This window comes from Lissotriton vulgaris, chromosome 2_1 (assembly GCF_964263255.1).
Source record: "Lissotriton vulgaris chromosome 2_1, aLisVul1.2, whole genome shotgun sequence".
NCBI classification, from domain to species: Eukaryota; Metazoa; Chordata; class Amphibia; order Caudata; family Salamandridae; genus Lissotriton; species Lissotriton vulgaris.
In genome coordinates this window covers 830,535,417-830,549,225 of record NC_141687.1, presented here as the reverse complement: position 1 = coordinate 830,549,225, position 13,809 = coordinate 830,535,417, and the positions used below count along the sequence as shown (strand labels likewise).

General features: G+C 55.0%; 1 protein-coding gene across 1 annotated transcript in view; it reads right to left on the bottom strand.

Annotated features, from left to right (window-relative positions):
• Positions 1–13,809, bottom strand: part of PCNT (pericentrin) — a 1,129,672-nt gene that overhangs the window by 554,762 nt on the left and 561,101 nt on the right. The window lies entirely within an intron of this gene.

Here is a 13,809-nt window from a genome sequence, read left to right as displayed (position 1 = left end):
TTTGATTGCCGGGGTCCACGCACATGGGCGGGACTATTCACTAGATTATGACTATACACAGAGATCCCCTACTACAGAATATGTTCCTGTTCAAACACTTCTCTGCCATATGAAGTAACATTTTACTATGGTTATGCTGTTCAATTGGGCGTTTATCTAAATAATGTTTCATTGTTTTAATGCCATCGCTGTGAGCTATACTGGTGTATAAAGTCGAAATGTCCATGGTTAATAGCAGCAGATAGTCTGACCATGTACATTGGCTTACACAGTACAAAAAGTCGGTAGTGTCCTTTGTGAGAAGTTGGCCTGATATATAATGTTCACTATTCTAGTGAGCACTTTGTATCAGTCCAAACAACCCTTATGGTGATTGGTTGTAAGTCAACCTTATAGACCAGCTATCCTAGTAGCGTGGATACGAGCAGTCTTCGGGCTAAACTCTAGAGGGCGTGTTAAGCCAGCTGTTATACCATCACATATACCCCTTGAACACCAAGTGAAAGGACACCACACAAGTGTTTTGAAAATAAACAGTGTATTTATTAGAATCACAATAGCCCTGTACTCTTTATGAGGACAGGGTACTAAGCACACAACAAAACTCTTAGGAAAATACTTCAAGTTGCACAATTTACACAAATGCCCGAGGGGCACGAAAAACCATATACTATGGAAGTGGAACGGAAAATTACTAGCAGGTAAGTACTGTACTAATAGGCTTTGGAATCGCTAGGACTACATTACTGAACCTTCAGATTACTAGTAGGAGGCCTAGGGGACTCGGGTGCAGAGTGTGCACTCTCACGCGGGATGCGGGACAAAGTCTATGGGAGCTAGTAAAGACAAAGTTAGTGTTCTCGGGCGAACCCGATAAGATAGATCGAAAACGACAGTGGATCCTGACCCTTGGATAGTGAGGCTATGCTGGGGCACCGAAATGCCGAGTTTACCTAGCCCAGGGGCTGCAGCTGCATATGTCTCAAAAGACGTCGGGAATCCTCGTAGACTAACCAGGAGCCTGAAGAAAGAAGTTGCTGGCAGGCGACCAGTGAAGATAGTTCGAGTGATCCAAGCCTGGATCGAAGATGGATGACACCTGAAAGCAGAGGGGACCAAGTTCGTGACTACTAGCCAGTAGTCAGGTGGCACCAGGAGGGCACCGGATGGTAGTCACCTTGATTAGGAGAGTGGGCGACGCTGTGCTCTGCAGTCTCACGGACCAGGAGGCGTTGTCGGCGACCAGGATGGAGGTGCGAGCTGTCCCACGATGGATGATGCTGTCGACGTCGCTGAACCCAGGATTGGGCAACAAGTCTTGGCAAATTCAAGCCCACGCGATGGACCTAAAATGGTGTCTGGTGTGGACCAGGAGGGTCCGGGGTGCTCCTCTTTTGGAAGGGAGCAAGGGCCAGTCTGGAGCACCCAGACCAGCAGCAGTGATGTCGTCGGGCGTCGTTAAGAAGGCCACAAGCCAGCGGGCTAGTAGCCAAACAACGCGGTGAGCAGCAAAAAGCAGAAAGGCCCCACGCAGATCGTGGAGATGCTGGGAGGCTGGACTTCGGTGCTGGAGCTGCTCAGGGTCGGGGCTTCTCGGACCCCAAAGCACTCACCAGAGGATCCCTCGGCGGTCGTGCTGGATAGAAGTCGTGCAGTTCTGATGATGGCCGGTCCCTCGAGGTCTCGTCGCACCTACGGTTCTCAGCTTAGCTGTAGAGGTAGGTAGAGGTCAGAGGTGCCAGGGAAGCCGGGTCTCGTCGTGCTGGTCGGTCGGATTCCTGAGGAAGGACGTGCAGCAAACCGCAGAGTTCTTAGATGGTGCCTGCGGATGCAGGGTGACTACTCCTTAGTCACAAGGGAGAAATCTTGAGAGGAAGTCTCGAGTTCCTTTCGTAGAAAGTAGTTTCAGGACTCAAAGATGATCTAATTTGGAAGGGTCCCCGCTCCTGCCTTTATCCTAAAGAAAGGGGTGGGTACGCGACTAGGTCCTGCCCTAGGGGTGGGACCAGGAAAGGGGGTGGTTACACCCCTCTCCCATGCCGGACTTTCCCCAGGGCAGGGGCTGGTGTGCCCCTGGAACTGGTTCTAGCCGGCAGATGCGTAGTGAGCACCGGGGTGCCACTCTGCAGTCACCTTCCTGTAAAGCCCTGCCTACCCAGGATACACAAAACCCTGTCTGGGATGGTGCTAGCACCGCCCCTGACAGGAAACCCTTTGTCCAAGCTCTCCTCGCTGGAAGGACTCCCAGCAGCAGGAGGTCAGACTCGTGTCTGTGGTGGCAGCATCCATTTTGTGGAGCTGAGGATTCGTTTAACTTTAACCGGGGTTCACAGTTACATACATGTCGTGTCCCTCTAGAAGGGTGGAATGCTAACCCCGTCGCCAGAATTGGCGAGGGGTTAGTATTTCAATTCGTATGACACCTTACTCGACATGTTTTGATAAAGCGTTACCAGAGATAGCATTTAACCGTGAGGATTATAATGCACTTAAGAGTATATGGTACGCGTTATCATGGAACAGCTATTAGGACTTGGTTCCGCAAGCTGCAAACGGGCTCAGCTCATGCCAGAGCACCATTTCACACGATTCCAAGCACTCTGCCTTCAGGATTGTCAAGGCCTTCCATAGGAGTGACTGATAGGAATCTGTGTGTCCATTTTTAGGGTTAGATATAGGTATACTATATCTAAAGCAAAGGGTGATTACACCACCTTGCCCCAGCTGTCGTGCAGCCAGTTGTGTCAGATTTAGATAGCCATCCAGGGGTGGCATAATACATGCTTCAGCCCCTGGTAGGCCCTGGGTACACCTATGCCCTGAGTTACAGGGTCTGATAAGGTGGCCCGTACCAATTGGAAATGTACATAAGGTACATGGAATCCATTTTAGAGAGAGAGCAGTAGGCCTGGGGTCCTGATTGGCAGGGCCCCAGGTCAACTAAGTCGGAAAACCAGCAAAACACCAGGCAAAAAAGTTGGGGGTAACCATAGTCAGGTATCTACCTTCCTACACAACCCCCCCCCCCCCCCCCCCCCCCCCGAAACGAAAGGAGATAAGGCTATCCTTGACCAGGTAAGCCTATATTGCCTGAGTGGCCATATGAGGTGGTACATGCACTGGCATGGTTACCCCCTGTATCATGGTCCACTAAGCAACCCCTCACCCTAAGGGTATCTGAGGGTCTCCACCATAGGGAATCACTACTTGTGGTGTGCTTTGGCAAAGTAAAAGGCTGGTGTGGGAATGGAGTATTGAAGTGAGACTCCACTATTGTTGGGCTCAACTTCCTCCAATCACTATCCACCATATGTGCCTTTCTTTCCAGTACTGAGTTGCTATGAGCTCTCAGGGTCAACCTCTGGCTACCTAAAGCTGGAGGCTGAGTCCCTCTGTTTGGCTTACTGGAGGGACAGGTCAGGTTTGGGGTTTTTAGGCCCCAGGGTTGGCTGTGCCCAACAGTATCCAGCTGTGGGAGTTCCCTAACTAAATTTAAGGGGGATCCCCCAGGAGTGTGTTTTATTTTCACTTGGCTAGAACTACTAGCTTCAGTGATCCTAATCTGCTGATTGGGAAGTTCTTTTGGACACGGGGCCCTTTGGGGTCCACCACTGGCCTCCCTGACCTCTACAGCCCTGGGCTGACTGAGGCAGGGTAGAGAGGGGCAGGTTACCTGCTCCAGACTGGGTCCCACCTGGGAAGGTTCCACTGTCATCAGGGGCTCTGCCAGGCTAGGCCTGACTACCTCTGGGTAGTTCCTTCACCAGGGGTAGAGTCAGTTCCCTGAGGAGGCTGGCTCTCACCTAGTGTCAGGGAGGGGGGAAGACTTTTCTTCCTCCTCAATGCTCTCTTTCTGGGTGGAGTGATCCATAGTTTCAGGCTTCACAACACTGTTATCTGTCTGAGTTTGAGCTGTGGCCATCACAACTCCAACAACCTTTTCAGGAAGGGACTCGGTTTGGGTATGGGCTGTGACCATCACAGCCTTGCCAACCTGTTCAGGAAAGGCATCTTTCTGGGATAGGGCAGTGACTGGCACAGCCCTCCTGACCTGTTCAGGGAGGACATCTTGGACTGGGGCTGTGGCTATCACTGCCCCACTAACCTTACCATGGAGGTTTACCATTTTAAAATGGGTTTCTTGCTCTACCTCAGCCCAGGCTGAGGTCTCTAAATCATTCCCCAGTAGGCAATCTACAGGCAAGTTTGGTGACACTGCCACTCTCTTGTGACCAGTGACACCTCCCCAGCTGAGATTTACCACTGCTATGGGATGATCTCTCTGCACTCCATCAATGTTGGTCACTTGGTATTGTGGCTCCAGGTAAAATTTCCCTTGAGGGGACTAGGCTCTCAGCCACCATGGTGATGCTAGCCCCTGTGTCTCTGTAGGCCTCAACTTTTGAACCATTGATGAGGGGCTCCTGTCTGTACCTGCCCAAAGTGTTGGGACAGGCTGTGACGTTGGCAAACCCCATGCCAGTCTCACAGACAAGAGTATCTAAGTCAGGGGACCTGGTTAGGCCAGAGTCCCCAGGAACTCCCAAAGAAAATGCACCCAGATTCTTGGGGGCACTCCCACCACCTGGGGGATTACTACTAGTAGTAACAGGAGGCTGGGAAGCTTTATTTGGGGGTATGTTCTCCTTATTGTTGTTGGCCTTGGGACAACTGCTGTCAGTTTTGTAATGGCCTACCTGTTTGCAGGTATGACAATAAGGTTTCTTTTGGGTTTTGGGAGAAGTTTGGGACCCACCCTTTTCAGAGGAATTTTGGGGCCCTGTGGTTTGATCAGAAGATGCATTTCCACCCTTCTCTTGATGCTTGGTTGATTCCTTCTTTTGGTCACCACCCTGGTTCTTAGGCCTGACCCTGGTTCTGACCCATTTGTCTGCCCTCTTACCCAATTCTTGTGGAGAGGTCAGATCAGAGTGTACCAGGTGTTGGTGTAATAACTGGTTCTGACAATTACTTAAGATTTGCTCTCTAATAATTAGATTGTATAATCCTTTAAAATCAGTAACCTTACTTCCCAGTAGCCAGCCTTCAAAAGCCTTAGTGGCACAATCAACAAAGTCAGCCCAATCCTGGACTGAGTTTTCTGGGTGTCTCTGAACATCAACCTGTACTGTTCAGTGGTTAAACCAAACCCATCAATCAGTGTATTCTTCAGGACCTGGTAATTGTTAGCATCCTCAGCTCTAGTAGTGAGGAGCTTATCTCTACCTTTGCCTTCAAAGGAGAGCCACAAGATAGCTGCCCACTGACTCTGGGGGACACACTGTACAGTGCAAGCCCTCTCCAAAGCAGTCATCCATTTGTGGATGTCATACCCTTGTTTAAAGGGGGGCACTATCTTACTCAGGTGTCTAGTGTCTAAACTCCTGTCTTTTTCTCTTGGGAGAATGCTGCCACCAGTGGGGTCTGCCCCACACAATTTCTGCTCTCTAGCAAAGGCAGGTCTCTTTTTGGCCAGGGCAAGTTCTTCCCTTTCAATCCTCAGATTGACTTCCCTCACTTTGGCTTCATACACTCTCCTCTGAGGGGATGTCATCCCTCTTTGAGAAGAGGCCTGAGAGCCATTGGTTCGAATGGATCTGTTAGAGCCTCTGGATAGAGACCTAACTCGTCCATTCCCAATGTTAAGCTGGCCTGAGAGGGGCCCCAGGGGTCTCCTAGTACCATTCTCATGCCTGCTTAAGTTGTCCCTAGTTAGCTAACTATTTCTGGACCTTTGTCTGCCTCATCCTCAGATGGCTCTAGATCCTCATCCTCCTCTTCACCTTCTGCAGAGAGATGGATAAGGTCAGGGTCACCTGTGGTTCCCTCAAGGGGAGGCATATTCCCATCTGGATGAGAAGGTTCTCTGTTACCAGCCCTCCTAGCATTATAAGTCTCTAAGAGACCAATCAGAAAAGGAATGGTAGGGTTTGCACCCTGTTTTAGCTTCCTGGATGTACAGATTTGTCTCATCTCCTGGAAGCTAAGAGCAGCATATCTGGAAGTGACCTGTGGAAAGTCCACTGACACAAGGGGAGACTCAGAGTTTCCTCCTTTGTCTGACATGCTGCTTCTAGTGTGGTGTAAGTGATGCACCTACCTACACTATATGTTTGCCTACTGATCCCTTGCTAAGAGTTGTAGCCAAGGTGTGCTAAGCCTTGAGGAGCTACAACAGCTGGTTCAGTAGAACTCAGAGTATTCTAAGCGAAGTTATATGTACCTGGAGTACTTATGTGATCTTTCACAAGATATTCTTAGGATACGTGTGGTAAAACAACAGCAAGCTCAAATCCCAACCGCTGCTCACCAATGTGAGAAGTTGGCCTGATATATAATGTTCACTATTCTAGTGAGCACTTTGTATCAGTCCAAACAACCCTTATGGTGATTGGTTGTAAGTCCACCTTATAGACCAGCTATCCTAGTAGCGTGGATACGAGCAGTCTTCGGGCTAAACTCTAGAGGGCGTGTTAAGCCAGCTGTTATACCATCACATATACCCCTTGAACACAAAGTGAAAGGACACCACACAAGTGTTATGAAAATAAACAGTGTATTTATTAGAATCACAACAGCCCTGTATTCTTTATGAGGACAGGGTACTAAGCACACAACAAAACTCTTAGGAAAATACTTCAAGTAGCACAATTTACACAAATGCCCGAGGGGCACGAAAAACCATATACTATGGAAGTGGAATGCGAAATTACTAGCAGGTAAGTACTGTACTAATAGGCTTTGGAATCGCTAGGACTACGTTACTGAACCTTCAGATTACTAGCAGGAGGCCTAGGGGACTCGGGTGCAGTGTGTGCACTCTCACGCGGGATGCGGGACAAAGTCTATGGGAGCTAGTAAAGACAAAGTTAGTGTTCTCGGGCGAACCCGATAAGGTAGATCGAAAACGACAGTGGATCCTGACCCTTGGATAGTGAGGCTATGCTGGGGCACCGAAATGCCGAGTTTACCTAGCCCAGGGGCTGCAGCTGCATATGTCTCAAAAGACGTCGGGAATCCTCGTAGACGAACCAGGAGCCTGAATATAGAAGTTGCTGGCAGGCGACCAGTGAAGATAGTTCGAGTGATCCAAGCCTGGATCGAAGATGGATGACACCTGAAAGCAGAGGGGACCAAGTTCGTGACTACTAGCCAGTAGGCAGGTGGCACCAGGAGGGCACCGGATGGTAGTCACCTTGTTAGACGGGGACCTGGAGGGTCGGCTGAGGACACGGGGAGAGGCCTCCGGGGAGGACCGTCTCCAGCGATCGTACAGACAAGTAACTTCCCCCCCACAGATGGACACCACACAAGGATAAGGTTAACGCTTTTTATATGCAGTTCTTGAAGCAAAGTATCACGGTACAGTGAGAACAGAACACGAGGGTCCTCTCAATTCTAGTCTCTGGAAGGGAAAGGGGGTAGCGGGACAGTCTTGGTACCAATCTGGTATAGAGGTGGGGTGATGGGTAGCTCACAATCCTCGAGCTCGGAGTTCTAGAAGGTCAGGCCGCGGCAGCGCCAGCAGGTCCCGATGCGGATGTAGGTTGCAGAGGGCCGCGGCAGCGCCAGCAGGTCCCGATGAGGATGTAGGTTGCAAAGGGCCGCGGCAGCGCCAGCAGGTCCCGACGAGGATGTAGGTTGCAGAGGGCCGCGGCAGCGCCAGCAGGTCCCGACAAGGATGTAGGTTGCAAAGGGCCGCGGCAGCGCCAGCAGGTCCCGACGAGGATGTAGGTTGCAAAGGGCCGCGGCAGCGCCAGCAGGTCCCAACGAGTATGAAGGTTGCAGAAAGCCGCGGCAGCGCCAGCAGGCAGGACGACGGTTCACAAGGCAGGGCTGCGGCAGAGCCAGCAGTCCGTCAAGGATGAGTTCTTCACGGTGTCTCTCGACTCCAGGATACAACTGCCTTCCTGCTCTGGAGCTGCCCCAGTTATAGGTCTGGCGCCCTTTGATGTCCGGACCCTCGCACTTGGAGGTCGGGAGGTCCGGGATGAGGGAGTCCAGACACCCAGCAGGGGGGTGGAGCCAGCGCCCGGGGAGGCTGGGGGCGATCGGCACCTGGCGGGGGAGAGCCATCGACACTCCTCTCTCCCATTGACCTGCCAAGTGGTCCGTTCACCTCCTGGGTGGATGGTGGTGCCGGGATGTCGGGGCCTGGCCAGGCCCAGGGTTAGGGTCGATCGGAGGCCACGCGGCCTCGTGGTGCAATGTCCAAGATGGCGGCTGGGCCGGGCAATGGTGCCGACGGTGGCCCGGGCCAGTGATACAGAGATGTCCGGGAGCAGGCGTCCCGTAGGGGACGGGTTGCGGGTTGCTTCTGTGGGTCGTTGGGGTTGTTCTTCGGGTAGCACCTGGAGAGCCGGTGTCCGGGCTCTGTCATGCGGGGAGGGAGCGAGCCCTTCCTGAGGCCTGTCCAACATGCGTCCCCCCCAGCTGAAGGCGGGGAGAGTCACCCATCCTCTTGGGGACTCTCCTCGTCGAGGCGGAAAAAGCGTGACAGGCCATCCGCGTTGGCGTGGTCCTGGCCAGGGCGATGCTCCACAGTGAAGTCCATCCCCTGCAGGGAGATGGACCATCGCAACAGTTTGGGATTCTCCCCCCGCATCTGCATCAACCATTGCAGGGGTCGATGATCTGTTTGTACCCGGAAGTGGGTACCGAAGAGGTAGGGCCGGAGCTTCTTAAGGGCCCACACTACTGCAAAGGCCTCCCGCTCGATGGTACTCCAGCGCTGCTCTCGGGCCAGCAGGCGTCGGCTGATGAAGGCCACTGGCTGGTCGACTCCCTCGGGGTTTAGTTGGGAGAGGACGGCCCCAATGCCATGGTCTGAGGCATCAGTCTGGACGATGAACTCACGGCTGTAGTCGGGGGCCTGGAGCACATGGCGACCTTCAGCTTCTCGAAGGCCGCTTGACAGTCTGGGGTCCAGTTGACTGTTTTTGGGTGCTACTTGGATGTGAGTTCCGTGAGGGGCCCCACAATGCTGCCATAGTCCTTCACAAACCGCCGGTAGTATCCGGTGAGCCCCAAGAAGGCTCGGACCTCGGTTTAGGTGACGGGTGGATGCCAGGACTGGATGGCAGCGATCTTGAGCTGGAGAGGGGCCACCAGACCGCTCCCCACTTGGTGTCCGAGGTAGGTCACGGACCCCTGGCCAATTTGGCACTTGCTGGCCTTGATGGTGAGGCCGGCCTGTTGGAGGGCGTGCAGGGCCTCTCGGAGGTGGTGAAGGTGGTCTGTCCAGTGGCGGCTGTATACCGCTATATCGTCCAGGTAGGCGGCGCTGAATTCTTCGAGGCCCGCCAATACCTGGTTCACAAGTCGTTGGAAAGTGGCTGGAGCGTTTTTCATTCCGAATGGCATCACTTTGAAATGGTAGTGACCATCCGGGGTAGAGAAAGCGGATCGTTCTTGGGCTCTGGGGGTGAGGCCGATCTGCCAGTAGCCCGCTGTCAGATCAAAGATGCTCAGGTAGCGGGCAGCCCCCATGCGGTCAACCAGTTCATCTGCTCGGGGAATGGGGTGAGCGTCGGTTCGGGTGACAGCGTTCAGACCCCGATAGTCGACGCAGAATCGGAGCTCGGGGGTGGTGCCCGGGGCAGCAGCTTTGGGGACCAGTACGACTGGGCTGGCCCAGGGGCTGTCTGAGGGCTCGAAGACTCAGTGTGAGCATTTTGGAGACTTCGTCTTGGATGCAGGCGCGCACCCGATCTGGTACTCGGTACGCCCGGTGTCGGATAGGGGGACTGTCCCCAGTGTCCACGTCGTGAAGGCACCAGGGGGTGACCCCGGGGGTGAGGGAGAACAGGTTTGCAAATTGCAGCAGGAGAGCCCGACAGTCTTGGCGCTGCTCCGGGGTCAGGGCATCGGAGAGTCGGACCCCGTCCACCAAACCATCTTTCTCACGGGTCCTCAGTAGGTCAGGGAGGGGCTCGGAGTCTTCCTCTGCCCCACTGTCTGTGGCCATCGGTAGGCTGAGCTCCGAGCGCACGAAGTGTGGTTTGAGTCTGTTGGCGTGAAGGACCCGGAGGGGGTTCCGGGGGGACTCCATGTCGATTAGATAGGTGACGGGGCCCTTGCGCTCGACCACCTTGAAGGGTCCTGTCCATTTGTCCTGCAAGGCACAAGGCTCGATGGGAGACATCACCCATACCTGTTGACCAGGCTCGAACTCGATGGAGGAGGCATGTTGATCGTACCATTTTTTCATGTCCTCCTGACTGGCCTCGAGATTGGCTTTAGCGATTTCCCTGAATCGCCGGGTCTGGTTGCGGAGGGTCAGGAGGTACTTATACACGTCCGGAGGGGTCTTCTGGGGGGCCATTTCCTATTCTTCTTTAACCAGGCTGAGGGGCCCTCGGACAGGGTGTCCGTACAGGAGCTCGAAGGGGCTGAAACGGAGGGATTTCTGGGGGACTTCTCGGTAGGCGAAGAGGAGGCACGGGAGCAGCCTCGGGATAGCGGGTGGCGTGGTCCACCAGGACCAGGATGAATCGATGCCCTTGTGCTGTTCGGGGGTCCAGGGGCCCCACAATGTCTATTCCCACCCTTTTGAACGGGGTGGTGACGACGGGGAATGGTTGCAAGGGTGCCTTGAGTTTTCGGTCGCTCTTCCCGCTGGCCTGGCAGGTGGAACAGGCCCGGCAGTGGTTGGAGACGTCATTTCGCATTTTGGGCCAGTAAAAGTGGGTTACCAGTCGGTTATACGTTTTGTCTTGCCCCAAGTGTCCAGCCAGGGGGACATCGTGTGCCAAGTTCAAAAGGAAGTCTCTGAAGCGGAGGGGCACCACCAGCACCAGACTGGCTCCCAACTCTGCGATTCTTTGCTCGCTGTATAGTAGGTCATTGTCCCAATAGATCCAGTGGGCCCCTGCGGTGTCTCCCGTGCTCTGGGCAAGGGCTTGCTGTCGGAGTCCCTCGAGGGAGGGACAGGTCTTTTGCTCCTGCCGGAATTGTTCCTGGGTGGGTCCCCCCTCTTGACGCCACTGAGCCAGTTCTGGAAGGTCTTGGAGCTGAGCGGGCCCTTCTTGGGTTTGCTCTGGGGGGGGGTCAGTACGGAGGGTGTCTTCCTCTGTAGTGATCGGTGGAGGAGGTGCTGGCCATTCGGGCTCTTCGGATCTGGGGATGGCGCGGGCGGCCATGGACCGGGTTGTTACGCACGCCCAGTCCGGGAGGCCCAGCATCCCCAGGTGCTCTCTTCTTTCAACGGCCGCCCACGGGGAACTCTCGAGGTCGTTTCCCAGGAGGCAGTCCACTGGGGCATCATCGCGGACAGTCACTTTTAGCATACCAGACACTCCTCCCCATTCGAAGGGGACGCAGGCCATCCGACACAGGCTCTCTGAATTGTCGGCCGATCGGATGGGGCAAAGAACGTTTGGCAGGATTTGTTCCGGGGTCACCAGGTGACAGCGGACTGCAGTCACACTGGCCCCGGTGTCGCGCAGGGCTTCGGCCTTGCGCCCATTTATGTTCACCCACTGGCTGTATTTTCTGGTGTTGGCGGGTAGGGGAGCCCGCGGGATCATGTCTCTTCCCCCTAGGCAAGCCAGGATCATGGCGGCAGGTTCCCACTCGGGCTGTTCCTGCTCGTACTCTTCATACTCTTCGGGGGTTTGCTCCTCTCCTAGGGCGGCGGCAGTGACCTGGCGGAGCACGGGAGTCTGGTTCTTTGGGCAGTTCGGGTCACTGGCATAGTGACCGATTCGCTGGCACCGGTGGCAAGTAACGTTGGCTCGGAACCCTGGGCGCATCGGGGGGTTTCCCCGACCGGCCGGGGGCGGGGTATTGCTGGCGGGAGCTGCCGGGACGGCATCTCTGCCCCGGCCCTGGCCTCCTCCTCCTCCTCCTCGGGGGCGATGGGTACCTTGGTTGGTTCTGTTTTGTTCACTTGGCCCACTCCGGGCCACTCGGGTGCTTTCCCATCGGTCAGCTTCAGCGGCGAGCTGCCGAGGTTCAGTCAATTTACTGTCGAGGAGGTGCTGCCTGAGCTCGACGAAGCAATTGTTGGAGAGGTGCTCCCACACAATGAGGTTAAAGAGTTGCTCGTAGGTGGTTACGTGGCTGCCCTTGATCCACCCCTCGAAGGCTCGGCTGAAATAGTTCACATATTCTACCCACGTTGTACCCGGGATCCGTTTGCAGTCGCGGAACCTCTGGCGGTACATCTCGGGCATGAGTTCATATCGAGTGAGGAGGGCGGCCTTCATGTGGTCATAGGATGTCATCTGGTGGTCCGGGAGTTGTAGCAGGGCATTGCGGCCTTCATTGACGAACCTCCCCCATAGCCCAGCTCCCCAGTCACTTCGATCAATACGGTGGGAGGTCATGGCGATCTCGTAGGCCTTGAACCACTGTTGTATGTCGTTGTTCCGATAATATTCTCTGACGACATCCTTGGGGATGTGGACCTTTGGTTCGGTAGTGCCTGGGGTGTGCGGGCGCTCGGGCACCCCTAGATCTTTGTTCTGTTTCCGCATTTCTATTTCTGCTAGCTTGCGCTCGTGTTCGTATGCCAGTTTTTTCTCTTCGAGTTCTCTCTGCCTTAGAACACTTACGGCTCCGAGAGGAGCGGGAAGAGAAGCAAAGTTTATCTTTTGTTCCGCCAGTTTCAGCTCTCCGTCCAACCGGAGCCGTGCCAACTCTAATTCATGGAGTCTGCTTTTCTCTAGTTCTTGGATCTCTTCCAGGGAGAGACCCGCTCTCCTTTCTTCGGTCGGAGTGGTGTTTGTCTCTGGTGCCTCGAGGTTTTGGTTCCGGGGTCCGGCTGCACCCGTTTCTGCCCGAGATTCTAGGGCATGTTTGAAGTCCTCAGCCCGGTGGTAGCAATGCCTAGTTCCATGCAAAATTGCTTTAGCTCTCGATGGTTGTACTCTTCTAGTTTCTCCATCTGGAATTTCTCTGTGGATCCGCTCTCTTTTGTTGTCATTGTGGTTGAGTCGTGGGGTGAGTTACTCTCTGTACGATTACGCGTCGGTTCGGATCGCGCCGCTGGCCACCAATGGTAGGTTGCAGAGGGCCGCGGCAGCGCCAGCAGGTCCCGACGAGGATGTAGGTCGCAAAGGGCCGCAGCAGCGCCAGCAGGTCCCGACGAAGATGTAGGTTGCAAAGGGCCGCGGCAGCGCCAGCAGGTCCCAACGAGGATGAAGGTTGCAGAAAGCCGCGGCAGCGCCAGCAGGCAGGACGACGGTTCACAAGGCAGGGCTGCGGCAGCACCAGCAGTCCTTCAAGGATGAGTTCTTCACGGTGTCTCTCGACTCCAGGATACAACTGCCTTCCTGCTCTGGTGCTGCCCCAGTTATAGGTCTGGCGCCCTTTGATGTCCGGACCCTCGCACTTGGAGGTCAGGAGGTCCAGGATGAGGGAGTCCAGACACCCAGCAGGGGGGTGGAGCCAGCGCCCGGGGAGGCTGGGGGCGATCGGCAACTGGCTGGGGAGAGCCATCGACACTCCTCTCTCCCATTGACCTGCCAAGTGGTCCGTTCACCTCCTGGGTGGATGGTGGTGCCGGGATGTCAGGGCCTGGCCAGGCCCAGGGTTGGGGTTGAGCTGAGGCCACGCGGCCTCGTGGTGCAGTGTCCAAGATGGCGGCTGGGCCGGGCAATGGTGCGGACGGTGGCCCGGGCCAGTGATACAGAGATGTCCGGGAGCAGGCGTCCCATAGGGGACGGGTTGCGGGTTGCTTCTGTGGGTCGTTGGGGTTGTTCTTCGGGTAGCACCTGGAGAGCCGATGTCCGGGCTCTGTCATGCGGGGAGGGAGCGAGCCCTTCCTGAGGCCTGTCCAACACACCTCGACTAGGTGAGTGAGCG